Below are 25,197 nucleotides of genomic sequence, written 5' to 3'. Positions count from 1 at the left end.
CCATTTCACCCACCCAACATAAACACAAGACACATACGCACACACGCCTGAACTCGCATACACACAGAACACACGCATTAACACAACCTAATAAACTATCTTCGTAGAAAGACAGAAAGACATGGCAAGGCACAGAGAAACCATATGAGAAAATGTACCCAGGGTAGGTCATCCGCGCTGAGAGGGATGACAGCCCACGGCCACAGGGAGCTCCGCCAACACACAGACCCCCCGGCCCGGACTGACCGGGGTAGACCCTAGACAAAGTGCAGAGGGTCCCGGTCCGCCGGGCCTAGGGAGCCTCTGGGATGAAGCCCCCTGTGAGAAGGCCAGCCACACCTCCCAGCGCGGAGGCCCCCCTTGAGGAAACACTGGAGCTGAAATATATAAAAGAAAATGATAATGCTAAAAGAAAAATAAGCTAAAAATTAAAAGACAATAACATAAAACGACGGAGCTAAAATATATCAGAAAAATGATGATGCTAAAAGACAAAGAAGCTAAAAATGAAAGACAATGATAGTAGATAAAATGACAGTCCTGAATTAAAAGACTAAGATAAATCATCTAAAAGCCAAACTAAGGAGGTGAGTCTTGAGCCTTCCTTTAAAAATATCAACAGTCTCTGCGGACATGATGACCTCCGGCAGCCTATTCCATAGACGAGGACCAGAATGGCTGAATGCAGCCTCGCCATGTGTTCCAGTCCTCACCCTTGGAATAATTAACAGGCTGGTGCCAGAGGACCTCAGCCCAATGAGCCCCCAGCAATTGATGACATCCTAACTTTACCAGTGTAGATCCATTCCTATTAGTAAGGAAGTTTCAGTTGAACTCAAAGTTCAGAAACCCTGTCTATATTTACCCAGTGTAAAGAAGGACTCGTTTGGGATTCGAAACTTGTCCTCATACACCCTAAATGAGAATTATACCCCCAGTCCAAAAGGCCAAACCTCTTCTCACAATGTATCAAAGCTGGTTATATTTACAGTTCGTGGTGATAATTATAAAGTGGTGGAGAGTGATCTTATCGTTAAAGGAATGTACCATTCACTTGTTGCATTACTTACATTGCTATAATGCTACGTTTCAAGAACGAAAAAAATGGTCTTATTTGGTCCCTTGAAAACTGTTTTCCTTAGTGGACGTCTATGACTAAAGGTAGCTGAGTCGTAAGCATTGGTTGTTCAGTGGTAGAATTCTCGCTTGCCATGCGAGAGGCCCGGGTTCAATTCCCGGCCAATGCAAACGCTGCTGTTGCTTCATGACCTGTATACTGTGAGGGTGATCTCTTGTTGGACACCACCATCCCTGATTTGAACCAGGAAGCTCTCGCTCCCAAAGTGCGAATAATGCCTCTAGCCCAATGAGCCTCCAGCAATTGATGACATTTTAATTGTACCAGCGCAGATGCATTGCTATTAGTAAGGAAGTTTCATTTGAACTCAAACTCCCGAAATTAGAATTAGAATTAGAAATCCCTTTATTGTCATTGTACTCAAGTGTGCAACGAGATTAGAGGGCTCCCCTCTACCATGTCTATATTCACCCAGTGGAATGGAGGACTCGTTTGGGATTTGAAAAAAGTGTCCTCACAAACTTGAAGTGAGACTTATACAGCCAGTCCAAAAAGCCAAACGTTTTTTAACGTGTCGAAATCGGTTATCTGTATAGAACGTAGTCATAATTATAAAGAGGTGGAGTTCCAACTATCAGAAATGCAGCAGTTTAGTCTCACAATGCTGAAATATGTTATCTCAATGTCACATGATCAGACGTTATCAGTGTTTTCTCAATGTCTTGATACTGGCATCCACTATCGCAATGTATGGTTGTGGATTGTTAGTGCATTTCCCAGTATTAAATAATTTCCGCAAAATGATCTCATCGTTAAAGGAATGTATCGTTCACTTGTTGCATTAGATAGGTTAATTTTGCAGTTTCAAGAATGGAAAAAAAGGTCTTATTGGGTCTATTAAAAAAGGTTTTTCTTGGTGGTCATCTATGTCTAATTGACAGCGCTGTAGTAAGCATTGGTAGTTCAGTGGTAGAATTCTCGCTTTCCATGCGAGAGCCCTGGGTTCAATTCCCGGCCAATGCAAAAGCTGATGCAATGTCATAGAGTATTAATTACGATTGTGACCCGTTGTTGGAACGTGCTTAAGTTGTTTTCATCTGTCAATTTCCCTCTTGCGACCCCAGCTTTATCTGCAGTTTGCCTCATTTCAGGGCGGGAATGACAACACCGTCTACCGGTGCATAGGATATTAATAACACTAGATTTACTAATGTGGAGACCCGAGGCTATTTGTCAGAACCTTTTAATGTATGTAGAAATCCGTTTTTTGGGCTAAATTTAGCAATTGTGGCGTTTAATCAGGTGTTTTTGCAGTAAATTATTGAAAGTAATTGTGACTAGGACTGGTTAAATGCAAGGACGTAAGCTCTTTAAAAGGACAATGGACGGGGACGCAGGACAATTATTTCATAAAGTAGAAACTATCCAGATCAGACCATGTTATTTAATTCTCAGTGAAAGGAGGGAGTGGATGACACCCAGAGTAAAACCTGACCAGGGGGTAAAACTGAGGTATTGTCAAGTGTCATGTGAAAAACGCTAAGTTCTGTCTTGAGTGGACTTGGTACCTACCAGTAGGATATCAGTTTTATCAATGTTGAGTTGCACATAATTGGATGAGAACCAGTGATTAAGTTCGGAGAAGCAGTCAGAAAGGGAGGAAGCAGGAATAGTGGCAGTTGGTTATGTGGCGAGGTAGAGCTGAGTGTCATTTGCATAACAGTGGAAGTGTATGATTAATCTGTGAAACAGCTCGACAAGAGGTAAGAATAAAGATAACGAAGTGGAGAGGGCCTAAGACAGAGCCTTGTTGGACACCAGAAAAAACAGGGGATGGGTGGGATTTGAATGATGTCAGTTGAACGAATTGGGTCCCACCGGACACATCGGCGTTGAATAATTGAAGAGTTGTGTTTGTGTAATTCCACTGTAATGGAGTCCGTTCAGGAAGATGGTGTTAAAATTGAATCACAAGCTGCTGAGAGATCGAGGAGGGTGAGAATGTTAAGTAGGCTAGGGTGGCTTGCCAGGAGGAGGTCATTGGTGTTCTTGATGAGTGAGATTTCTGTACTGCATTAGGTCGGAAACTAGACTTGAAATATTAATAGAGGTTATTGGAGGTCATTTGGGAATGGAGCTGGGTAGAAACTGTCATTTCCAAGATTTTTGAAAGGTATCGGACTTTGGAGATAAGACGAAGGTTATTGAAATAACAAGGACCTGAAGTATAGTTTTTTTTTTAAGTACAGTCGTAATGTTTTCAGTTTTGTAATTTCATGTTAAGTTTACCAGCGTCACCCTTTCCAGTCTGCCTTTGAAATTGTTAACGGACTCAAAGTTTGGTAAACCATGTGTATTCCAACTCAGCGGTGGCTCGTCTGAGATTTGAACCCAGCCTCCCGCACCCTAAGCGAGAATCAACCGCCTAGAGTAGACCCATGAGCCGAATGCAACCATGTGCTTGTAGCCTGAGGTTTAAACGGGTCTCCGCAAGCCTGAATCGGCACCTGTTCGTATTTAAACCAGAAATTGCGTGCTCCCAAATTGCAAATGACAACCAAGGCCGAAGGAGCCAACAAATTGATGACGTTCTAATTTTACCAGCGTAGATCCTTTCCTATTAGTACGGGAGTTTCAGTTGAACTCAAAGTTCAGAAACAATGTTTATATTTACCCAGTGTAAAGAAGGACTCGTTTGGGATTCGAAACTTGTCCTCATACACCGTAAATGAGATTTATACCCCCAGTCCAAAAAGCCAAACCTCTTCTCACCAATGCATCAAAACTGGTTATCTTTATAGGTCGTGGTCATAATTATAAAGTGGTGGAGAGTGATCTTATCGTTAAAGGAATGTACCATTCACTTGTTGCATTACTTACATTGCTATAATGCTACGTTTCAAAAACTAAAAAAATGGTCTCATTTGGTCCCTTGAAAACGTTATCCTTAGTGGACGTCCTATGACTGAAGGGCATTCCTCTGTAAGCATTGGTTGTTCAGTGGTAGAATTCTCGCTTGCCATGCGAGAGGCCCGGGTTCAATTCCCGGCCAATGCAAAAGCTGCTGCTGCTTCATGGCAGTACGCAATGAGTGCGATCTCTTGTTGGACACCACCATCCCTGATTTGAACCAGAAACCTCTTGCACCTAAAGTGCCAATAATACCTATATCAATCAATCAAATTTTATTCATATATCACTTTTCATACGTAAAATGCAGCTCAGAGTGCTGTACAATATAAACATCCAAATTACAACAAAAGACTAAAACCCATTTCACCCACCCAACATAAACACAAGACACATCCACATACACGCCTGAACTCGCATACACACAGAACACACGCATTAACACAACCTAATAAACTATCTTCGTAGAAAGACAGAAAGACATGGCAAGGCACAGAGAAACCATATGAGAAAATGTACCCAGGGTAGGTCATCCGCGCTGAGAGGGATGACAGCCCACGGCCACAGGGAGTTCCGCCAACACACAGACCCCTCAGGCCCGGACTGACCGGGGTAGACCCTAGACAAAGTGCAGAGGGTCCCGGTCTGCAACACAACCTAATAAACTATCTTCGTAGAAAGACAGAAAGACATAGCAAGGCACAGAGAAACCATATGAGAAAATGTACCCAGGGTAGGTCATCCGCGTTGAGAGGGATGACAGCCCACGGCCACAGGGAGCTCCGCCAACACACAGACCCCCCGTCCCGGACTCGTAAGCATTGGTTGTTCAGTGGTAGAATTCTCGCTTGCCATGCGAGAGGCCCGGGTTCAATTCCCGGCCAATGCAAAAGCTGCTGTTGCTTCATGACATGTACACTGTGAGGGTGATCTCTTGTTGGACATCACCATCCCTGATTTGAACCAAGCCCCTCTCGCACCCAAAGTGCGAATAATGCCTATATCCCAATGAGCCTCCAGCAATTCATGACATTATAATTCTACCAGCGTAGAAGCATTGCTATTAGTAAGGAAATTTCATTTGAACTCAAACTCCCGAAACCATGTCTATATTCACCCAGTGTAATGGAGGACACGTTTGGGATTTGAAAAAAGTGTCCTCACAAACTTGAAGTGAGACTTATACAGCCAGTCCAAAAAGCCAAACCTCTTTTTACAAGGTGTCGAAATCGGTTATCTTTATAGAACGTAGTCTTAATTATAAAGAGGTGGAGTTCCAACTATCAGAAATGCAGCAGTTTAGTCTCACAATGCTGAAATATGTTATCTCAATGTCACATTATCAGACGTTATCAGTGTTTTCTCAATGTCTTGATACTGGCATCCATTATCGCAATGTATGGTCGTGGATCGTTAGTGCATTTCCCAGTATTAAAAAATTTCTGCAAAATGATCTCATCGTTAAAGGAATGTATCGTTCACTTGATGCATGAGATAGGTTAATTTTGCACTGTTTCAAGAATGGAAAAAAAGGTCTTATTGGGTCCATTAAAAAAGGTTTTCCTTGGTGGTCATCTATGTCTAATTGACCGCGCTGTACTAAGCATTGGTAGTTCAGTGGTAGAATTCCCGCTTCCCATGCGAGAGCCCCGGGTTCAATTCCCGGCCAATGCAAAAGCTGAAGCAATGTCATATAGTATTAATTACGATTGTGACCCGTTGTTGGAACGTGCCATGCCTAAGTTGTTTTCATCTGTCAATTTCCCTCTTGCGACCCCAGCTTTATCTGCAGTTTGCCTCATTTCAGGGCGGGAATGACAACACCGTCTACCGGTGCATAGGATATTAATAACACTCGATTTACTAATGTGGAGACCCGAGGCTATTTGTCAGAACCTTTTAATGTATGTAGAAATCCGTTTTTTGGGCTAAATTTACCAATTGTGGCGTTTAATCAGGTGTTTTTGCAGTAAATTATTGAAAGTAATTGTGACTAGGACTGGTTAAATGCAAGGACGTAAGCTCTTTAAAAGGACAATGGACGGGGACGCAGGACAATTATTTCATAAAGTAGAAACTATCCAGATCAGACCATGTTATTTAATTCTCAGTGAAAGGAGGGAGTGGATGACACCCAGAGTAAAACCTGACCAGGGGGTAAAACTGAGGTATTGTCAAGTGTCATGTGAAAAACGCTAAGTTCTGTCTTGAGTGGACTTGGTACCTACCAGTAGGATATCAGTTTTATCAATGTTGAGTTGCACATAATTGGATGAGAACCAGTGATTAAGTTCGGAGAAGCAGTCAGAAAGGGAGGAAGCAGGAATAGTGGCAGTTGGTTATGTGGCGAGGTAGAGCTGAGTGTCATTTGCATAACAGTGGAAGTGTATGATTAATCTGTGAAACAGCTCGACAAGAGGTAAGAATAAAGATAACGAAGTGGAGAGGGCCTAAGACAGAGCCTTGTTGGACACCAGAAAAAACAGGGGATGGGTGGGATTTGAATGATGTCAGTTGAACGAATTGGGTCCCACCGGACACATCGGCGTTGAATAATTGAAGAGTTGTGTTTGTGTAATTCCACTGTAATGGAGTCCGTTCAGGAAGATGGTGTTAAAATTGAATCACAAGCTGCTGAGAGATCGAGGAGGGTGAGAATGTTAAGTAGGCTAGGGTGGCTTGCCAGGAGGAGGTCATTGGTGTTCTTGATGAGTGAGATTTCTGTACTGCATTAGGTCGGAAACTAGACTTGAAATATTAATAGAGGTTATTGGAGGTCATTTGGGAATGGAGCTGGGTAGAAACTGTCATTTCCAAGATTTTTGAAAGGTATCGGACTTTGGAGATAAGACGAAGGTTATTGAAATAACAAGGACCTGAAGTATAGTTTTTTTTTTAAGTACAGTCGTAATGTTTTCAGTTTTGTAATTTCATGTTAAGTTTACCAGCGTCACCCTTTCCAGTCTGCCTTTGAAATTGTTAACGGACTCAAAGTTTGGTAAACCATGTGTATTCCAACTCAGCGGTGGCTCGTCTGAGATTTGAACCCAGCCTCCCGCACCCTAAGCGAGAATCAACCGCCTAGACCCATGAGCCGAATGCGACCATGTGCTTGTAGCCTGAGGTTTAAACGGGTCTCCGCAAGCCTGAATCGGCACCTGTTCGTATTTAAACCAGAAATTGCGTGCTCCCAAATTGCAAATGACAACCAAGGCCTAAGGAGCCAACAAATTGATGACGTTCTAATTTTACCAGCGTAGATCCTTTCCTATTAGTACGGGAGTTTCAGTTGAACTCAAAGTTCAGAAACAATGTTTATATTTACCCAGTGTAAAGAAGGACTCGTTTGGGATTCGAAACTTGTCCTCATACACCGTAAATGAGATTTATACCCCCAGTCCAAAAAGCCAAACCTCTTCTCACCAATGCATCAAAACTGGTTATCTTTATAGGTCGTGGTCATAATTATAAAGTGGTGGAGAGTGATCTTATCGTTAAAGGAATGTACCATTCACTTGTTGCATTACTTACATTGCTATAATGCTACGTTTCAAAAACGAAAAAAATGGTCTCATTTGGTCCCTTGAAAACGTTATCCTTAGTGGACGTCTATGACTGAAGGGCGTTCCTCTGTAAGCATTGGTTGTTCAGTGGTAGAATTCTCGCTTGCCATGCGAGAGGCCCGGGTTCAATTCCCGGCCAATGCAAAAGCTGCTGCTGCTTCATGGCAGTTCGCAATGAGTGCGATCTCTTGTTGGACACCACCATCCATGATTTGAACCAGAAACCTCTTGCACCTAAAGTGCCAATAATACCTATATCAATCAATCAAATTTTATTCATATATCACTTTTCATACGTAAAATGCAGCTCAGAGTGCTGTACAATATAAACATCCAAATTACAACAAAAGACTAAAACCCATTTCACCCACCCAACATAAACACAAGACACATCCACATACACGCCTGAACTCGCATACACACAGAACACACGCATTAACACAACCTAATAAACTATCTTCGTAGAAAGACAGAAAGACATGGCCAGGCACAGAGAAACCATATGAGAAAATGTACCCAGGGTAGGTCATCCGCGCTGAGAGGGATGACAGCCCACGGCCACAGGGAGTTCCGCCAACACACAGACCCCTCAGGCCCGGACTGACCGGGGTAGACCCTAGACAAAGTGCAGAGGGTCCCGGTCTGCAACACAACCTAATAAACTATCTTCGTAAAAAGACAGAAAGACATGGCAAGGCACAGAGAAACCATATGAGAAAATGTACCCAGGGTAGGTCATCCGCGCTGAGAGGGATGACAGCCCACGGCCACAGGGAGTTCCGCCAACACACAGACCCCTCAGGCCCGGACTGACCGGGGTAGACCCTAGACAAAGTGCAGAGGGTCCCGGTCTGCAACACAACCTAATAAACTATCTTCGTAGAAAGACATAGCAAGGCACAGAGAAACCATATGAGAAAATGTACCCAGGGTAGGTCATCCGCGTTGAGAGGGATGACAGCCCACGGCCACAGGGAGCTCCGCCAACACACAGACCCCCCGTCCCGGACTCGTAAGCATTGGTTGTTCAGTGGTAGAATTCTCGCTTGCCATGCGAGAGGCCCGGGTTCAATTCCCGGCCAATGCAAATGCTGCTGTTGCTTCATGACATGTACACTGTGAGGGTGATCTCTTGTTGGACATCACCATCCCTGATTTGAACCAAGCACCTCTCGCACCCAAAGTGCGAATAATGCCTATATCCCAATGAGCCTCCAGCAATTCATGACATTATAATTCTACCAGCGTAGAAGCATTGCTATTAGTAAGGAAATTTCATTTGAACTCAAACTCCCGAAACCATGTCTATATTCACCCAGTGTAATGGAGGACACGTTTGGGATTTGAAAAAAGTGTCCTCACAAACTTGAAGTGAGACTTATACAGCCAGTCCAAAAAGCCAAACCTCTTTTTACAAGGTGTCGAAATCGGTTATCTTTATAGAACGTAGTCTTAATTATAAAGAGGTGGAGTTCCAACTATCAGAAATGCAGCAGTTTAGTCTCACAATGCTGAAATATGTTATCTCAATGTCACATTATCAGACGTTATCAGTGTTTTCTCAATGTCTTGATACTGGCATCCATTATCGCAATGTATGGTCGTGGATCGTTAGTGCATTTCCCAGTATTAAAAAATTTCTGCAAAATGATCTCATCGTTAAAGGAATGTATCGTTCACTTGATGCATGAGATAGGTTAATTTTGCACTGTTTCAAGAATGGAAAAAAAGGTCTTATTGGGTCCATTAAAAAAGGTTTTCCTTGGTGGTCATCTATGTCTATTTGACCGCGCTGTACTAAGCATTGGTAGTTCAGTGGTAGAATTCTCGCTTCCCATGCGAGAGCCCTGGGTTCAATTCCCGGCCAATGCAAAAGCTGAAGCAATGTCATATAGTATTAATTACGATTGTGACCTGTTGTTGGAACGTGCCACGCCTAAGTTGTTTTCATCTGTCAATTTCCCTCTTGCGACCCCAGCTTTATCTGCAGTTTGCCTCATTTCAGGGCGGGAATGACAACACCGTCTACCGGTGCATAGGATATTAATAACACTCGATTTACTAATGTGGAGACCCGAGGCTATTTGTCAGAACCTTTTAATGTATGTAGAAATCCGTTTTTTGGGCTAAATTTAGCAATTGTGGCGTTTAATCAGGTGTTTTTTCAGTACATTATTGAAAGTAATTGTGACTAGGACTGGTTAAATGCAAGGACGTAAGCTCTTTAAAAGGACAATGGACGGGGACGCAGGACAATTATTTCATAAAGTAGAAACTATCCAGATCAGACCATGTTATTTAATTCTCAGTGAAAGGAGGGAGTGGATGACACCCAGAGTAAAACCTGACCAGGGGGTAAAACTGAGGTATTGTCAAGTGTCATGTGAAAAACGCTAAGTTCTGTCTTGAGTGGACTTGGTACCTACCAGTAGGATATCAGTTTTATCAATGTTGAGTTGCACATAATTGGATGAGAACCAGTGATTAAGTTCGGAGAAGCAGTCAGAAAGGGAGGAAGCAGGAATAGTGGCAGTTGGTTATGTGGCGAGGTAGAGCTGAGTGTCATTTGCATAACAGTGGAAGTGTATGATTAATCTGTGAAACAGCTCGACAAGAGGTAAGAATAAAGATAACGAAGTGGAGAGGGCCTAAGACAGAGCCTTGTTGGACACCAGAAAAAACAGGGGATGGGTGGGATTTGAATGATGTCAGTTGAACGAATTGGGTCCCACCGGACACATCGGCGTTGAATAATTGAAGAGTTGTGTTTGTGTAATTCCACTGTAATGGAGTCCGTTCAGGAAGATGGTGTTAAAATTGAATCAGAAGCTGCTGAGAGATCGAGGAGGGTGAGAATGTTAAGTAGGCTAGGGTGGCTTGCCAGGAGGAGGTCATTGGTGTTCTTGATGAGTGAGATTTCTGTACTGCATTAGGTCGGAAACTAGACTTGAAATATTAATAGAGGTTATTGGAGGTCATTTGGGAATGGAGCTGGGTAGAAACTGTCATTTCCAAGATTTTTGAAAGGTATCGGACTTTGGAGATAAGACGAAGGTTATTGAAATAACAAGGACCTGAAGTATAGTTTTTTTTTTAAGTACAGTCGTAATGTTTTCAGTTTTGTAATTTCATGTTAAGTTTACCAGCGTCACCCTTTCCAGTCTGCCTTTGAAATTGTTAACGGACTCAAAGTTTGGTAAACCATGTGTATTCCAACTCAGCGGTGGCTCGTCTGAGATTTGAACCCAGCCTCCCGCACCCTAAGCGAGAATCAACCGCCTAGACCCATGAGCCGAATGCGACCATGTGCTTGTAGCCTGAGGTTTAAACGGGTCTCCGCAAGCCTGAATCGGCACCTGTTCGTATTTAAACCAGAAATTGCGTGCTCCCAAATTGCAAATGACAACCAAGGCCTAAGGAGCCAACAAATTGATGACGTTCTAATTTTACCAGCGTAGATCCTTTCCTATTAGTACGGGAGTTTCAGTTGAACTCAAAGTTCAGAAACAATGTTTATATTTACCCAGTGTAAAGAAGGACTCGTTTGGGATTCGAAACTTGTCCTCATACACCGTAAATGAGATTTATACCCCCAGTCCAAAAAGCCAAACCTCTTCTCACCAATGCATCAAAACTGGTTATCTTTATAGGTCGTGGTCATAATTATAAAGTGGTGGAGAGTGATCTTATCGTTAAAGGAATGTACCATTCACTTGTTGCATTACTTACATTGCTATAATGCTACGTTTCAAAAACGAAAAAAATGGTCTCATTTGGTCCCTTGAAAACGTTATCCTTAGTGGACGTCTATGACTGAAGGGCATTCCTCTGTAAGCATTGGTTGTTCAGTGGTAGAATTCTCGCTTGCCATGCGAGAGGCCCGGGTTCAATTCCCGGCCAATGCAAAAGCTGCTGCTGCTTCATGGCAGTACGCAATGAGTGCGATCTCTTGTTGGACACCACCATCCCTGATTTGAACCAGAAACCTCTTGCACCTAAAGTGCCAATAATACCTATATCAATCAATCAAATTTTATTCATATATCACTTTTCATACGTAAAATGCAGCTCAGAGTGCTGTACAATATAAACATCCAAATTACAACAAAAGACTAAAACCCATTTCACCCACCCAACATAAACACAAGACACATCCACATACACGCCTGAACTCGCATACACACAGAACACACGCATTAACACAACCTAATAAACTATCTTCGTAGAAAGACAGAAAGACATGGCAAGGCACAGAGAAACCATATGAGAAAATGTACCCAGGGTAGGTCATCCGCGCTGAGAGGGATGACAGCCCACGGCCACAGGGAGTTCCGCCAACACACAGACCCCTCAGGCCCGGACTGACCGGGGTAGACCCTAGACAAAGTGCAGAGGGTCCCGGTCTGCAACACAACCTAATAAACTATCTTCGTAAAAAGACAGAAAGACATGGCAAGGCACAGAGAAACCATATGAGAAAATGTACCCAGGGTAGGTCATCCGCGCTGAGAGGGATGACAGCCCACGGCCACAGGGAGTTCCGCCAACACACAGACCCCTCAGGCCCGGACTGACCGGGGTAGACCCTAGACAAAGTGCAGAGGGTCCCGGTCTGCAACACAACCTAATAAACTATCTTCGTAGAAAGACATAGCAAGGCACAGAGAAACCATATGAGAAAATGTACCCAGGGTAGGTCATCCGCGTTGAGAGGGATGACAGCCCACGGCCACAGGGAGCTCCGCCAACACACAGACCCCCCGTCCCGGACTCGTAAGCATTGGTTGTTCAGTGGTAGAATTCTCGCTTGCCATGCGAGAGGCCCGGGTTCAATTCCCGGCCAATGCAAATGCTGCTGTTGCTTCATGACATGTACACTGTGAGGGTGATCTCTTGTTGGACATCACCATCCCTGATTTGAACCAAGCACCTCTCGCACCCAAAGTGCGAATAATGCCTATATCCCAATGAGCCTCCAGCAATTCATGACATTATAATTCTACCAGCGTAGAAGCATTGCTATTAGTAAGGAAATTTCATTTGAACTCAAACTCCCGAAACCATGTCTATATTCACCCAGTGTAATGGAGGACACGTTTGGGATTTGAAAAAAGTGTCCTCACAAACTTGAAGTGAGACTTATACAGCCAGTCCAAAAAGCCAAACCTCTTTTTACAAGGTGTCGAAATCGGTTATCTTTATAGAACGTAGTCTTAATTATAAAGAGGTGGAGTTCCAACTATCAGAAATGCAGCAGTTTAGTCTCACAATGCTGAAATATGTTATCTCAATGTCACATTATCAGACGTTATCAGTGTTTTCTCAATGTCTTGATACTGGCATCCATTATCGCAATGTATGGTCGTGGATCGTTAGTGCATTTCCCAGTATTAAAAAATTTCTGCAAAATGATCTCATCGTTAAAGGAATGTATCGTTCACTTGATGCATGAGATAGGTTAATTTTGCACTGTTTCAAGAATGGAAAAAAAGGTCTTATTGGGTCCATTAAAAAAGGTTTTCCTTGGTGGTCATCTATGTCTATTTGACCGCGCTGTACTAAGCATTGGTAGTTCAGTGGTAGAATTCTCGCTTCCCATGCGAGAGCCCCGGGTTCAATTCCCGGCCAATGCAAAAGCTGAAGCAATGTCATATAGTATTAATTACGATTGTGACCTGTTGTTGGAACGTGCCACGCCTAAGTTGTTTTCATCTGTCAATTTCCCTCTTGCGACCCCAGCTTTATCTGCAGTTTGCCTCATTTCAGGGCGGGAATGACAACACCGTCTACCGGTGCATAGGATATTAATAACACTCGATTTACTAATGTGGAGACCCGAGGCTATTTGTCAGAACCTTTTAATGTATGTAGAAATCCGTTTTTTGGGCTAAATTTAGCAATTGTGGCGTTTAATCAGGTGTTTTTGCAGTACATTATTGAAAGTAATTGTGACTAGGACTGGTTAAATGCAAGGACGTAAGCTCTTTAAAAGGACAATGGACGGGGACGCAGGACAATTATTTCATAAAGTAGAAACTATCCAGATCAGACCATGTTATTTAATTCTCAGTGAAAGGAGGGAGTGGATGACACCCAGAGTAAAACCTGACCAGGGGGTAAAACTGAGGTATTGTCAAGTGTCATGTGAAAAACGCTAAGTTCTGTCTTGAGTGGACTTGGTACCTACCAGTAGGATATCAGTTTTATCAATGTTGAGTTGCACATAATTGGATGAGAACCAGTGATTAAGTTCGGAGAAGCAGTCAGAAAGGGAGGAAGCAGGAATAGTGGCAGTTGGTTATGTGGCGAGGTAGAGCTGAGTGTCATTTGCATAACAGTGGAAGTGTATGATTAATCTGTGAAACAGCTCGACAAGAGGTAAGAATAAAGATAACGAAGTGGAGAGGGCCTAAGACAGAGCCTTGTTGGACACCAGAAAAAACAGGGGATGGGTGGGATTTGAATGATGTCAGTTGAACGAATTGGGTCCCACCGGACACATCGGCGTTGAATAATTGAAGAGTTGTGTTTGTGTAATTCCACTGTAATGGAGTCCGTTCAGGAAGATGGTGTTAAAATTGAATCACAAGCTGCTGAGAGATCGAGGAGGGTGAGAATGTTAAGTAGGCTAGGGTGGCTTGCCAGGAGGAGGTCATTGGTGTTCTTGATGAGTGAGATTTCTGTACTGCATTAGGTCGGAAACTAGACTTGAAATATTAATAGAGGTTATTGGAGGTCATTTGGGAATGGAGCTGGGTAGAAACTGTCATTTCCAAGATTTTTGAAAGGTATCGGACTTTGGAGATAAGACGAAGGTTATTGAAATAACAAGGACCTGAAGTATAGTTTTTTTTTTAAGTACAGTCGTAATGTTTTCAGTTTTGTAATTTCATGTTAAGTTTACCAGCGTCACCCTTTCCAGTCTGCCTTTGAAATTGTTAACGGACTCAAAGTTTGGTAAACCATGTGTATTCCAACTCAGCGGTGGCTCGTCTGAGATTTGAACCCAGCCTCCCGCACCCTAAGCGAGAATCAACCGCCTAGACCCATGAGCCGAATGCGACCATGTGCTTGTAGCCTGAGGTTTAAACGGGTCTCCGCAAGCCTGAATCGGCACCTGTTCGTATTTAAACCAGAAATTGCGTGCTCCCAAATTGCAAATGACAACCAAGGCCTAAGGAGCCAACAAATTGATGACGTTCTAATTTTACCAGCGTAGATCCTTTCCTATTAGTACGGGAGTTTCAGTTGAACTCAAAGTTCAGAAACAATGTTTATATTTACCCAGTGTAAAGAAGGACTCGTTTGGGATTCGAAACTTGTCCTCATACACCGTAAATGAGATTTATACCCCCAGTCCAAAAAGCCAAACCTCTTCTCACCAATGCATCAAAACTGGTTATCTTTATAGGTCGTGGTCATAATTATAAAGTGGTGGAGAGTGATCTTATCGTTAAAGGAATGTACCATTCACTTGTTGCATTACTTACATTGCTATAATGCTACGTTTCAAAAACGAAAAAAATGGTCTCATTTGGTCCCTTGAAAACGTTATCCTTAGTGGACGTCTATGACTGAAGGGCATTCCTCTGTAAGCATTGGTTGTTCAGTGGTAGAATTCTCGCTTGCCATGCGAGAGGCCCGGGTTCAATTCCCGGCCAATGCAAAAGCTGCTGCTGCTTCATGGCAGTACGCAATGAGTGCGATCTCTTGTTGGACACCACCATCCATGATTTGAACCAGAAACCTCTTGCACCTAAAGTGCCAATAATACCTATATCAATCAATCAAATTTTATTCATATATCACTTTTCATACGTAAAATGCAGCTCAGAGTGCTGTACAATATAAACATCCAAATTACAACAAAAGACTAAAACCCATTTCACCCACCCAACATAAACACAAGACACATCCACATACACGCCTGAACTCGCATACACACAGAACACACGCATTAACACAACCTAATAAACTATCTTCGTAGAAAGACAGAAAGACATGGCCAGGCACAGAGAAACCATATGAGAAAATGTACCCAGGGTAGGTCATCCGCGCTGAGAGGGATGACAGCCCACGGCCACAGGGAGTTCCGCCAACACACAGACCCCTCAGGCCCGGACTGACCGGGGTAGACCCTAGACAAAGTGCAGAGGGTCCCGGTCTGCAACACAACCTAATAAACTATCTTCGTAAAAAGACAGAAAGACATGGCAAGGCACAGAGAAACCATATGAGAAAATGTACCCAGGGTAGGTCATCCGCGCTGAGAGGGATGACAGCCCACGGCCACAGGGAGTTCCGCCAACACACAGACCCCTCAGGCCCGGACTGACCGGGGTAGACCCTAGACAAAGTGCAGAGGGTCCCGGTCTGCAACACAACCTAATAAACTATCTTCGTAGAAAGACATAGCAAGGCACAGAGAAACCATATGAGAAAATGTACCCAGGGTAGGTCATCCGCGTTGAGAGGGATGACAGCCCACGGCCACAGGGAGCTCCGCCAACACACAGACCCCCCGTCCCGGACTCGTAAGCATTGGTTGTTCAGTGGTAGAATTCTCGCTTGCCATGCGAGAGGCCCGGGTTCAATTCCCGGCCAATGCAAATGCTGCTGTTGCTTCATGACATGTACACTGTGAGGGTGATCTCTTGTTGGACATCACCATCCCTGATTTGAACCAAGCACCTCTCGCACCCAAAGTGCGAATAATGCCTATATCCCAATGAGCCTCCAGCAATTCATGACATTATAATTCTACCAGCGTAGAAGCATTGCTATTAGTAAGGAAATTTCATTTGAACTCAAACTCCCGAAACCATGTCTATATTCACCCAGTGTAATGGAGGACACGTTTGGGATTTGAAAAAAGTGTCCTCACAAACTTGAAGTGAGACTTATACAGCCAGTCCAAAAAGCCAAACCTCTTTTTACAAGGTGTCGAAATCGGTTATCTTTATAGAACGTAGTCTTAATTATAAAGAGGTGGAGTTCCAACTATCAGAAATGCAGCAGTTTAGTCTCACAATGCTGAAATATGTTATCTCAATGTCACATTATCAGACGTTATCAGTGTTTTCTCAATGTCTTGATACTGGCATCCATTATCGCAATGTATGGTCGTGGATCGTTAGTGCATTTCCCAGTATTAAAAAATTTCTGCAAAATGATCTCATCGTTAAAGGAATGTATCGTTCACTTGATGCATGAGATAGGTTAATTTTGCACTGTTTCAAGAATGGAAAAAAAGGTCTTATTGGGTCCATTAAAAAAGGTTTTCCTTGGTGGTCATCTATGTCTATTTGACCGCGCTGTACTAAGCATTGGTAGTTCAGTGGTAGAATTCTCGCTTCCCATGCGAGAGCCCTGGGTTCAATTCCCGGCCAATGCAAAAGCTGAAGCAATGTCATATAGTATTAATTACGATTGTGACCTGTTGTTGGAACGTGCCACGCCTAAGTTGTTTTCATCTGTCAATTTCCCTCTTGCGACCCCAGCTTTATCTGCAGTTTGCCTCATTTCAGGGCGGGAATGACAACACCGTCTACCGGTGCATAGGATATTAATAACACTCGATTTACTAATGTGGAGACCCGAGGCTATTTGTCAGAACCTTTTAATGTATGTAGAAATCCGTTTTTTGGGCTAAATTTAGCAATTGTGGCGTTTAATCAGGTGTTTTTGCAGTACATTATTGAAAGTAATTGTGACTAGGACTGGTTAAATGCAAGGACGTAAGCTCTTTAAAAGGACAATGGACGGGGACGCAGGACAATTATTTCATAAAGTAGAAACTATCCAGATCAGACCATGTTATTTAATTCTCAGTGAAAGGAGGGAGTGGATGACACCCAGAGTAAAACCTGACCAGGGGGTAAAACTGAGGTATTGTCAAGTGTCATGTGAAAAACGCTAAGTTCTGTCTTGAGTGGACTTGGTACCTACCAGTAGGATATCAGTTTTATCAATGTTGAGTTGCACATAATTGGATGAGAACCAGTGATTAAGTTCGGAGAAGCAGTCAGAAAGGGAGGAAGCAGGAATAGTGGCAGTTGGTTATGTGGCGAGGTAGAGCTGAGTGTCATTTGCATAACAGTGGAAGTGTATGATTAATCTGTGAAACAGCTCGACAAGAGGTAAGAATAAAGATAACGAAGTGGAGAGGGCCTAAGACAGAGCCTTGTTGGACACCAGAAAAAACAGGGGATGGGTGGGATTTGAATGATGTCAGTTGAACGAATTGGGTCCCACCGGACACATCGGCGTTGAATAATTGAAGAGTTGTGTTTGTGTAATTCCACTGTAATGGAGTCCGTTCAGGAAGATGGTGTTAAAATTGAATCAGAAGCTGCTGAGAGATCGAGGAGGGTGAGAATGTTAAGTAGGCTAGGGTGGCTTGCCAGGAGGAGGTCATTGGTGTTCTTGATGAGTGAGATTTCTGTACTGCATTAGGTCGGAAACTAGACTTGAAATATTAATAGAGGTTATTGGAGGTCATTTGGGAATGGAGCTGGGTAGAAACTGTCATTTCCAAGATTTTTGAAAGGTATCGGACTTTGGAGATAAGACGAAGGTTATTGAAATAACAAGGACCTGAAGTATAGTTTTTTTTTTTTAAGTACAGTCGTAATGTTTTCAGTTTTGTAATTTCATGTTAAGTTTACCAGCGTCACCCTTTCCAGTCTGCCTTTGAAATTGTTAACGGACTCAAAGTTTGGTAAACCATGTGTATTCCAACTCAGCGGTGGCTCGTCTGAGATTTGAACCCAGCCTCCCGCACCCTAAGCGAGAATCAACCGCCTAGACCCATGAGCCGAATGCGACCATGTGCTTGTAGCCTGAGGTTTAAACGGGTCTCCGCAAGCCTGAATCGGCACCTGTTCGTATTTAAACCAGAAATTGCGTGCTCCCAAATTGCAAATGACAACCAAGGCCTAAGGAGCCAACAAATTGATGACGTTCTAATTTTACCAGCGTAGATCCTTTCCTATTAGTACGGGAGTTTCAGTTGAACTCAAAGTTCAGAAACAATGTTTATATTTACCCAGTGTAAAGAAGGACTCGTTTGGGATTCGAAACTTGTCCTCATACACCGTAAATGAGATTTACACCCCCAGTCCAAAAAGCCAAACCTCTTCTCACCAATGCATCAAAACTGGTTATCTTTATAGGTCGTGGTCATAATTATAAAGTGGTGGAGAGTGATCTTATCGTTAAAGGAATGTACCATTCACTTGTTGCATTACTTACATTGCTATAATGCTACGTTTCAAAAACGAAAAAAATGGTCTCATTTGGTCCCTTGAAAACGTTATCCTTAGTGGACGTCTATGACTGAAGGGCATTCCCCTGTAAGCATTGGTTGTTCAGTGGTAGAATTCTCGCTTGCCATGCGAGAGGCCCGGGTTCAATTCCCGGCCAATGCAAAAGCTGCTGCTGCTTCATGGCAGTACGCAATGAGTGCGATCTCTTGTTGGACACCACCATCCCTGATTTGAACCAGAAACCTCTTGCACCTAAAGTGCCAATAATACCTAGATCAATCAATCAAATTTTATTCATATATCACTTTTCATACGTAAAATGCAGCTCAGAGTGCTGTACAATATAAACATCCAAATTACAACAAAAGACTAAAACCCATTTCACCCACCCAACATAAACACAAGACACATCCACATACACGCCTGAACTCGCATACACACAGAACACACGCATTAACACAACCTAATAAACTATCTTCGTAGAAAGACAGAAAGACATGGCCAGGCACAGAGAAACCATATGAGAAAATGTACCCAGGGTAGGTCATCCGCGCTGAGAGGGATGACAGCCCACGGCCACAGGGAGTTCCGCCAACACACAGACCCCTCAGGCCCGGACTGACCGGGGTAGACCCTAGACAAAGTGCAGAGGGTCCCGGTCTGCAACACAACCTAATAAACTATCTTCGTAAAAAGACAGAAAGACATGGCAAGGCACAGAGAAACCATATGAGAAAATGTACCCAGGGTAGGTCATCCGCGCTGAGAGGGATGACAGCCCACGGCCACAGGGAGTTCCGCCAACACACAGACCCCTCAGGCCCGGACTGACCGGGGTAGACCCTAGACAAAGTGCAGAGGGTCCCGGTCTGCAACACAACCTAATAAACTATCTTCGTAGAAAGACATAGCAAGGCACAGAGAAACCATATGAGAAAATGTACCCAGGGTAGGTCATCCGCGTTGAGAGGGATGACAGCCCACGGCCACAGGGAGCTCCGCCAACACACAGACCCCCCGTCCCGGACTCGTAAGCATTGGTTGTTCAGTGGTAGAATTCTCGCTTGCCATGCGAGAGGCCCGGGTTCAATTCCCGGCCAATGCAAATGCTGCTGTTGCTTCATGACATGTACACTGTGAGGGTGATCTCTTGTTGGACATCACCATCCCTGATTTGAACCAAGCACCTCTCGCACCCAAAGTGCGAATAATGCCTATATCCCAATGAGCCTCCAGCAATTCATGACATTATAATTCTACCAGCGTAGAAGCATTGCTATTAGTAAGGAAATTTCATTTGAACTCAAACTCCCGAAACCATGTCTATATTCACCCAGTGTAATGGAGGACACGTTTGGGATTTGAAAAAAGTGTCCTCACAAACTTGAAGTGAGACTTATACAGCCAGTCCAAAAAGCCAAACCTCTTTTTACAAGGTGTCGAAATCGGTTATCTTTATAGAACGTAGTCTTAATTATAAAGAGGTGGAGTTCCAACTATCAGAAATGCAGCAGTTTAGTCTCACAATGCTGAAATATGTTATCTCAATGTCACATTATCAGACGTTATCAGTGTTTTCTCAATGTCTTGATACTGGCATCCATTATCGCAATGTATGGTCGTGGATCGTTAGTGCATTTCCCAGTATTAAAAAATTTCTGCAAAATGATCTCATCGTTAAAGGAATGTATCGTTCACTTGATGCATGAGATAGGTTAATTTTGCACTGTTTCAAGAATGGAAAAAAAGGTCTTATTGGGTCCATTAAAAAAGGTTTTCCTTGGTGGTCATCTATGTCTATTTGACCGCGCTGTACTAAGCATTGGTAGTTCAGTGGTAGAATTCTCGCTTCCCATGCGAGAGCCCCGGGTTCAATTCCCGGCCAATGCAAAAGCTGAAGCAATGTCATATAGTATTAATTACGATTGTGACCTGTTGTTGGAACGTGCCACGCCTAAGTTGTTTTCATCTGTCAATTTCCCTCTTGCGACCCCAGCTTTATCTGCAGTTTGCCTCATTTCAGGGCGGGAATGACAACACCGTCTACCGGTGCATAGGATATTAATAACACTCGATTTACTAATGTGGAGACCCGAGGCTATTTGTCAGAACCTTTTAATGTATGTAGAAATCCGTTTTTTGGGCTAAATTTAGCAATTGTGGCGTTTAATCAGGTGTTTTTGCAGTACATTATTGAAAGTAATTGTGACTAGGACTGGTTAAATGCAAGGACGTAAGCTCTTTAAAAGGACAATGGACGGGGACGCAGGACAATTATTTCATAAAGTAGAAACTATCCAGATCAGACCATGTTATTTAATTCTCAGTGAAAGGAGGGAGTGGATGACACCCAGAGTAAAACCTGACCAGGGGGTAAAACTGAGGTATTGTCAAGTGTCATGTGAAAAACGCTAAGTTCTGTCTTGAGTGGACTTGGTACCTACCAGTAGGATATCAGTTTTATCAATGTTGAGTTGCACATAATTGGATGAGAACCAGTGATTAAGTTCGGAGAAGCAGTCAGAAAGGGAGGAAGCAGGAATAGTGGCAGTTGGTTATGTGGCGAGGTAGAGCTGAGTGTCATTTGCATAACAGTGGAAGTGTATGATTAATCTGTGAAACAGCTCGACAAGAGGTAAGAATAAAGATAACGAAGTGGAGAGGGCCTAAGACAGAGCCTTGTTGGACACCAGAAAAAACAGGGGATGGGTGGGATTTGAATGATGTCAGTTGAACGAATTGGGTCCCACCGGACACATCGGCGTTGAATAATTGAAGAGTTGTGTTTGTGTAATTCCACTGTAATGGAGTCCGTTCAGGAAGATGGTGTTAAAATTGAATCAGAAGCTGCTGAGAGATCGAGGAGGGTGAGAATGTTAAGTAGGCTAGGGTGGCTTGCCAGGAGGAGGTCATTGGTGTTCTTGATGAGTGAGATTTCTGTACTGCATTAGGTCGGAAACTAGACTTGAAATATTAATAGAGGTTATTGGAGGTCATTTGGGAATGGAGCTGGGTAGAAACTGTCATTTCCAAGATTTTTGAAAGGTATCGGACTTTGGAGATAAGACGAAGGTTATTGAAATAACAAGGACCTGAAGTATAGTTTTTTTTTTAAGTACAGTCGTAATGTTTTCAGTTTTGTAATTTCATGTTAAGTTTACCAGCGTCACCCTTTCCAGTCTGCCTTTGAAATTGTTAACGGACTCAAAGTTTGGTAAACCATGTGTATTCCAACTCAGCGGTGGCTCGTCTGAGATTTGAACCCAGCCTCCCGCACCCTAAGCGAGAATCAACCGCCTAGACCCATGAGCCGAATGCGACCATGTGCTTGTAGCCTGAGGTTTAAACGGGTCTCCGCAAGCCTGAATCGGCACCTGTTCGTATTTAAACCAGAAATTGCGTGCTCCCAAATTGCAAATGACAACCAAGGCCTAAGGAGCCAACAAATTGATGACGTTCTAATTTTACCAGCGTAGATCCTTTCCTATTAGTACGGGAGTTTCAGTTGAACTCAAAGTTCAGAAACAATGTTTATATTTACCCAGTGTAAAGAAGGACTCGTTTGGGATTCGAAACTTGTCCTCATACACCGTAAATGAGATTTATACCCCCAGTCCAAAAAGCCAAACCTCTTCTCACCAATGCATCAAAACTGGTTATCTTTATAGGTCGTGGTCATAATTATAAAGTGGTGGAGAGTGATCTTATCGTTAAAGGAATGTACCATTCACTTGTTGCATTACTTACATTGCTATAATGCTACGTTTCAAAAACGAAAAAAATGGTCTCATTTGGTCCCTTGAAAACGTTATCCTTAGTGGACGTCTATGACTGAAGGGCATTCCTCTGTAAGCATTGGTTGTTCAGTGGTAGAATTCTCGCTTGCCATGCGAGAGGCCCGGGTTCAATTCCCGGCCAATGCAAAAGCTGCTGCTGCTTCATGGCAGTACGCAATGAGTGCGATCTCTTGTTGGACACCACCATCCCTGATTTGAACCAGAAACCTCTTGCACCTAAAGTGCCAATAATACCTAGATCAATCAATCAAATTTTATTCATATATCACTTTTCATACGTAAAATGCAGCTCAGAGTGCTGTACAATATAAACATCCAAATTACAACAAAAGACTAAAACCCATTTCACCCACCCAACATAAACACAAGACACATCCACATACACGCCTGAACTCGCATACACACAGAACACACGCATTAACACAACCTAATAAACTATCTTCGTAGAAAGACAGAAAGACATGGCCAGGCACAGAGAAACCATATGAGAAAATGTACCCAGGGTAGGTCATCCGCGCTGAGAGGGATGACAGCCCACGGCCACAGGGAGTTCCGCCAACACACAGACCCCTCAGGCCCGGACTGACCGGGGTAGACCCTAGACAAAGTGCAGAGGGTCCCGGTCTGCAACACAACCTAATAAACTATCTTCGTAGAAAGACAGAAAGACATGGCAAGGCACAGAGAAACCATATGAGAAAATGTACCCAGGGTAGGTCATCCGCGCTGAGAGGGATGACAGCCCACGGCCACAGGGAGTTCCGCCAACACACAGACCCCTCAGGCCCGGACTGACCGGGGTAGACCCTAGACAAAGTGCAGAGGGTCCCGGTCTGCAACACAACCTAATAAACTATCTTCGTAGAAAGACATAGCAAGGCACAGAGAAACCATATGAGAAAATGTACCCAGGGTAGGTCATCCGCGTTGAGAGGGATGACAGCCCACGGCCACAGGGAGCTCCGCCAACACACAGACCCCCCGTCCCGGACGCGTAAGCATTGGTTGTTCAGTGGTAGAATTCTCGCTTGCCATGCGAGAGGCCCGGGTTCAATTCCCGGCCAATGCAAAAGCTGCTGTTGCTTCATGACATGTACACTGTGAGGGTGATCTCTTGTTGGACATCACCATCCCTGATTTGAACCAAGCACCTCTCGCACCCAAAGTGCGAATAATGCCTATATCCCAATGAGCCTCCAGCAATTCATGACATTATAATTCTACCAGCGTAGAAGCATTGCTATTAGTAAGGAAATTTCATTTGAACTCAAACTCCCGAAACCATGTCTATATTCACCCAGTGTAATGGAGGACACGTTTGGGATTTGAAAAAAGTGTCCTCACAAACTTGAAGTGAGACTTATACAGCCAGTCCAAAAAGCCAAACCTCTTTTTACAAGGTGTCGAAATCGGTTATCTTTATAGAACGTAGTCTTAATTATAAAGAGGTGGAGTTCCAACTATCAGAAATGCAGCAGTTTAGTCTCACAATGCTGAAATATGTTATCTCAATGTCACATTATCAGACGTTATCAGTGTTTTCTCAATGTCTTGATACTGGCATCCATTATCGCAATGTATGGTCGTGGATCGTTAGTGCATTTCCCAGTATTAAAAAATTTCTGCAAAATGATCTCATCGTTAAAGGAATGTATCGTTCACTTGATGCATGAGATAGGTTAATTTTGCACTGTTTCAAGAATGGAAAAAAAGGTCTTATTGGGTCCATTAAAAAAGGTTTTCCTTGGTGGTCATCTATGTCTAATTGACCGCGCTGTACTAAGCATTGGTAGTTCAGTGGTAGAATTCTCGCTTCCCATGCGAGAGCCCCGGGTTCAATTCCCGGCCAATGCAAAAGCTGAAGCAATGTCATATAGTATTAATTACGATTGTGACCTGTTGTTGGAACGTGCCACGCCTAAGTTGTTTTCATCTGTCAATTTCCCTCTTGCGACCCCAGCTTTATCTGCAGTTTGCCTCATTTCAGGGCGGGAATGACAACACCGTCTACCGGTGCATAGGATATTAATAACACTCGATTTACTAATGTGGAGACCCGAGGCTATTTGTCAGAACCTTTTAATGTATGTAGAAATCCGTTTTTTGGGCTAAATTTAGCAATTGTGGCGTTTAATCAGGTGTTTTTGCAGTAAATTATTGAAAGTAATTGTGACTAGGACTGGTTAAATGCAAGGACGTAAGCTCTTTAAAAGGACAATGGACGGGGACGCAGGACAATTATTTCATAAAGTAGAAACTATCCAGATCAGACCATGTTATTTAATTCTCAGTGAAAGGAGGGAGTGGATGACACCCAGAGTAAAACCTGACCAGGGGGTAAAACTGAGGTATTGTCAAGTGTCATGTGAAAAACGCTAAGTTCTGTCTTGAGTGGACTTGGTACCTACCAGTAGGATATCAGTTTTATCAATGTTGAGTTGCACATAATTGGATGAGAACCAGTGATTAAGTTCGGAGAAGCAGTCAGAAAGGGAGGAAGCAGGAATAGTGGCAGTTGGTTATGTGGCGAGGTAGAGCTGAGTGTCATTTGCATAACAGTGGAAGTGTATGATTAATCTGTG

General features: G+C 43.3%; 20 non-coding genes across 20 annotated transcripts; all 20 read left to right on the top strand.

The window, feature by feature from the left end:
• Window positions 1-1,176: 1,176 nt before the first annotated feature.
• On the top strand, window positions 1,177-1,247 carry trnag-gcc (transfer RNA glycine (anticodon GCC)). Its single transcript has one exon. It is a non-coding gene; the product is annotated as a tRNA-Gly (tRNA).
• A 783-nt stretch (window positions 1,248-2,030) lies between these two features.
• On the top strand, window positions 2,031-2,101 carry trnag-ucc (transfer RNA glycine (anticodon UCC)). The gene has a single exon. It is a non-coding gene; the product is annotated as a tRNA-Gly (tRNA).
• A 1,963-nt stretch (window positions 2,102-4,064) lies between these two features.
• trnag-gcc (transfer RNA glycine (anticodon GCC)) lies at window positions 4,065-4,135 on the top strand. The gene has a single exon. It is a non-coding gene; the product is annotated as a tRNA-Gly (tRNA).
• A 671-nt stretch (window positions 4,136-4,806) lies between these two features.
• On the top strand, window positions 4,807-4,877 carry trnag-gcc (transfer RNA glycine (anticodon GCC)). The gene has a single exon. It is a non-coding gene; the product is annotated as a tRNA-Gly (tRNA).
• Window positions 4,878-5,591: 714 nt separating this feature from the next.
• On the top strand, window positions 5,592-5,662 carry trnag-ccc (transfer RNA glycine (anticodon CCC)). The gene has a single exon. It is a non-coding gene; the product is annotated as a tRNA-Gly (tRNA).
• Window positions 5,663-7,624: 1,962 nt separating this feature from the next.
• trnag-gcc (transfer RNA glycine (anticodon GCC)) lies at window positions 7,625-7,695 on the top strand. The gene has a single exon. It is a non-coding gene; the product is annotated as a tRNA-Gly (tRNA).
• An 872-nt stretch (window positions 7,696-8,567) lies between these two features.
• Window positions 8,568-8,638, top strand: trnag-gcc (transfer RNA glycine (anticodon GCC)). Its single transcript has one exon. It is a non-coding gene; the product is annotated as a tRNA-Gly (tRNA).
• A 714-nt stretch (window positions 8,639-9,352) lies between these two features.
• On the top strand, window positions 9,353-9,423 carry trnag-ccc (transfer RNA glycine (anticodon CCC)). The gene has a single exon. It is a non-coding gene; the product is annotated as a tRNA-Gly (tRNA).
• A 1,962-nt stretch (window positions 9,424-11,385) lies between these two features.
• Window positions 11,386-11,456, top strand: trnag-gcc (transfer RNA glycine (anticodon GCC)). Its single transcript has one exon. It is a non-coding gene; the product is annotated as a tRNA-Gly (tRNA).
• Window positions 11,457-12,328: 872 nt separating this feature from the next.
• Window positions 12,329-12,399, top strand: trnag-gcc (transfer RNA glycine (anticodon GCC)). The gene has a single exon. It is a non-coding gene; the product is annotated as a tRNA-Gly (tRNA).
• A 714-nt stretch (window positions 12,400-13,113) lies between these two features.
• Window positions 13,114-13,184, top strand: trnag-ccc (transfer RNA glycine (anticodon CCC)). Its single transcript has one exon. It is a non-coding gene; the product is annotated as a tRNA-Gly (tRNA).
• Window positions 13,185-15,146: 1,962 nt separating this feature from the next.
• trnag-gcc (transfer RNA glycine (anticodon GCC)) lies at window positions 15,147-15,217 on the top strand. Its single transcript has one exon. It is a non-coding gene; the product is annotated as a tRNA-Gly (tRNA).
• An 872-nt stretch (window positions 15,218-16,089) lies between these two features.
• Window positions 16,090-16,160, top strand: trnag-gcc (transfer RNA glycine (anticodon GCC)). The gene has a single exon. It is a non-coding gene; the product is annotated as a tRNA-Gly (tRNA).
• Window positions 16,161-16,874: 714 nt separating this feature from the next.
• Window positions 16,875-16,945, top strand: trnag-ccc (transfer RNA glycine (anticodon CCC)). Its single transcript has one exon. It is a non-coding gene; the product is annotated as a tRNA-Gly (tRNA).
• Window positions 16,946-18,909: 1,964 nt separating this feature from the next.
• Window positions 18,910-18,980, top strand: trnag-gcc (transfer RNA glycine (anticodon GCC)). The gene has a single exon. It is a non-coding gene; the product is annotated as a tRNA-Gly (tRNA).
• Window positions 18,981-19,852: 872 nt separating this feature from the next.
• trnag-gcc (transfer RNA glycine (anticodon GCC)) lies at window positions 19,853-19,923 on the top strand. The gene has a single exon. It is a non-coding gene; the product is annotated as a tRNA-Gly (tRNA).
• Window positions 19,924-20,637: 714 nt separating this feature from the next.
• On the top strand, window positions 20,638-20,708 carry trnag-ccc (transfer RNA glycine (anticodon CCC)). Its single transcript has one exon. It is a non-coding gene; the product is annotated as a tRNA-Gly (tRNA).
• A 1,962-nt stretch (window positions 20,709-22,670) lies between these two features.
• trnag-gcc (transfer RNA glycine (anticodon GCC)) lies at window positions 22,671-22,741 on the top strand. Its single transcript has one exon. It is a non-coding gene; the product is annotated as a tRNA-Gly (tRNA).
• Window positions 22,742-23,613: 872 nt separating this feature from the next.
• Window positions 23,614-23,684, top strand: trnag-gcc (transfer RNA glycine (anticodon GCC)). The gene has a single exon. It is a non-coding gene; the product is annotated as a tRNA-Gly (tRNA).
• Window positions 23,685-24,398: 714 nt separating this feature from the next.
• On the top strand, window positions 24,399-24,469 carry trnag-ccc (transfer RNA glycine (anticodon CCC)). The gene has a single exon. It is a non-coding gene; the product is annotated as a tRNA-Gly (tRNA).
• Window positions 24,470-25,197: the final 728 nt, after the last annotated feature.

This window comes from Idiotropiscis lumnitzeri, chromosome 7 (genome assembly GCF_059441095.1).
Source record: "Idiotropiscis lumnitzeri isolate Australia: NSW breed Sydney's pygmy pipehorse chromosome 7, RoL_Ilum_1.0, whole genome shotgun sequence".
Taxonomy (NCBI): Eukaryota; Metazoa; Chordata; class Actinopteri; order Syngnathiformes; family Syngnathidae; genus Idiotropiscis; species Idiotropiscis lumnitzeri.
This window is presented reverse-complemented; position numbering and strand designations above follow the sequence as displayed.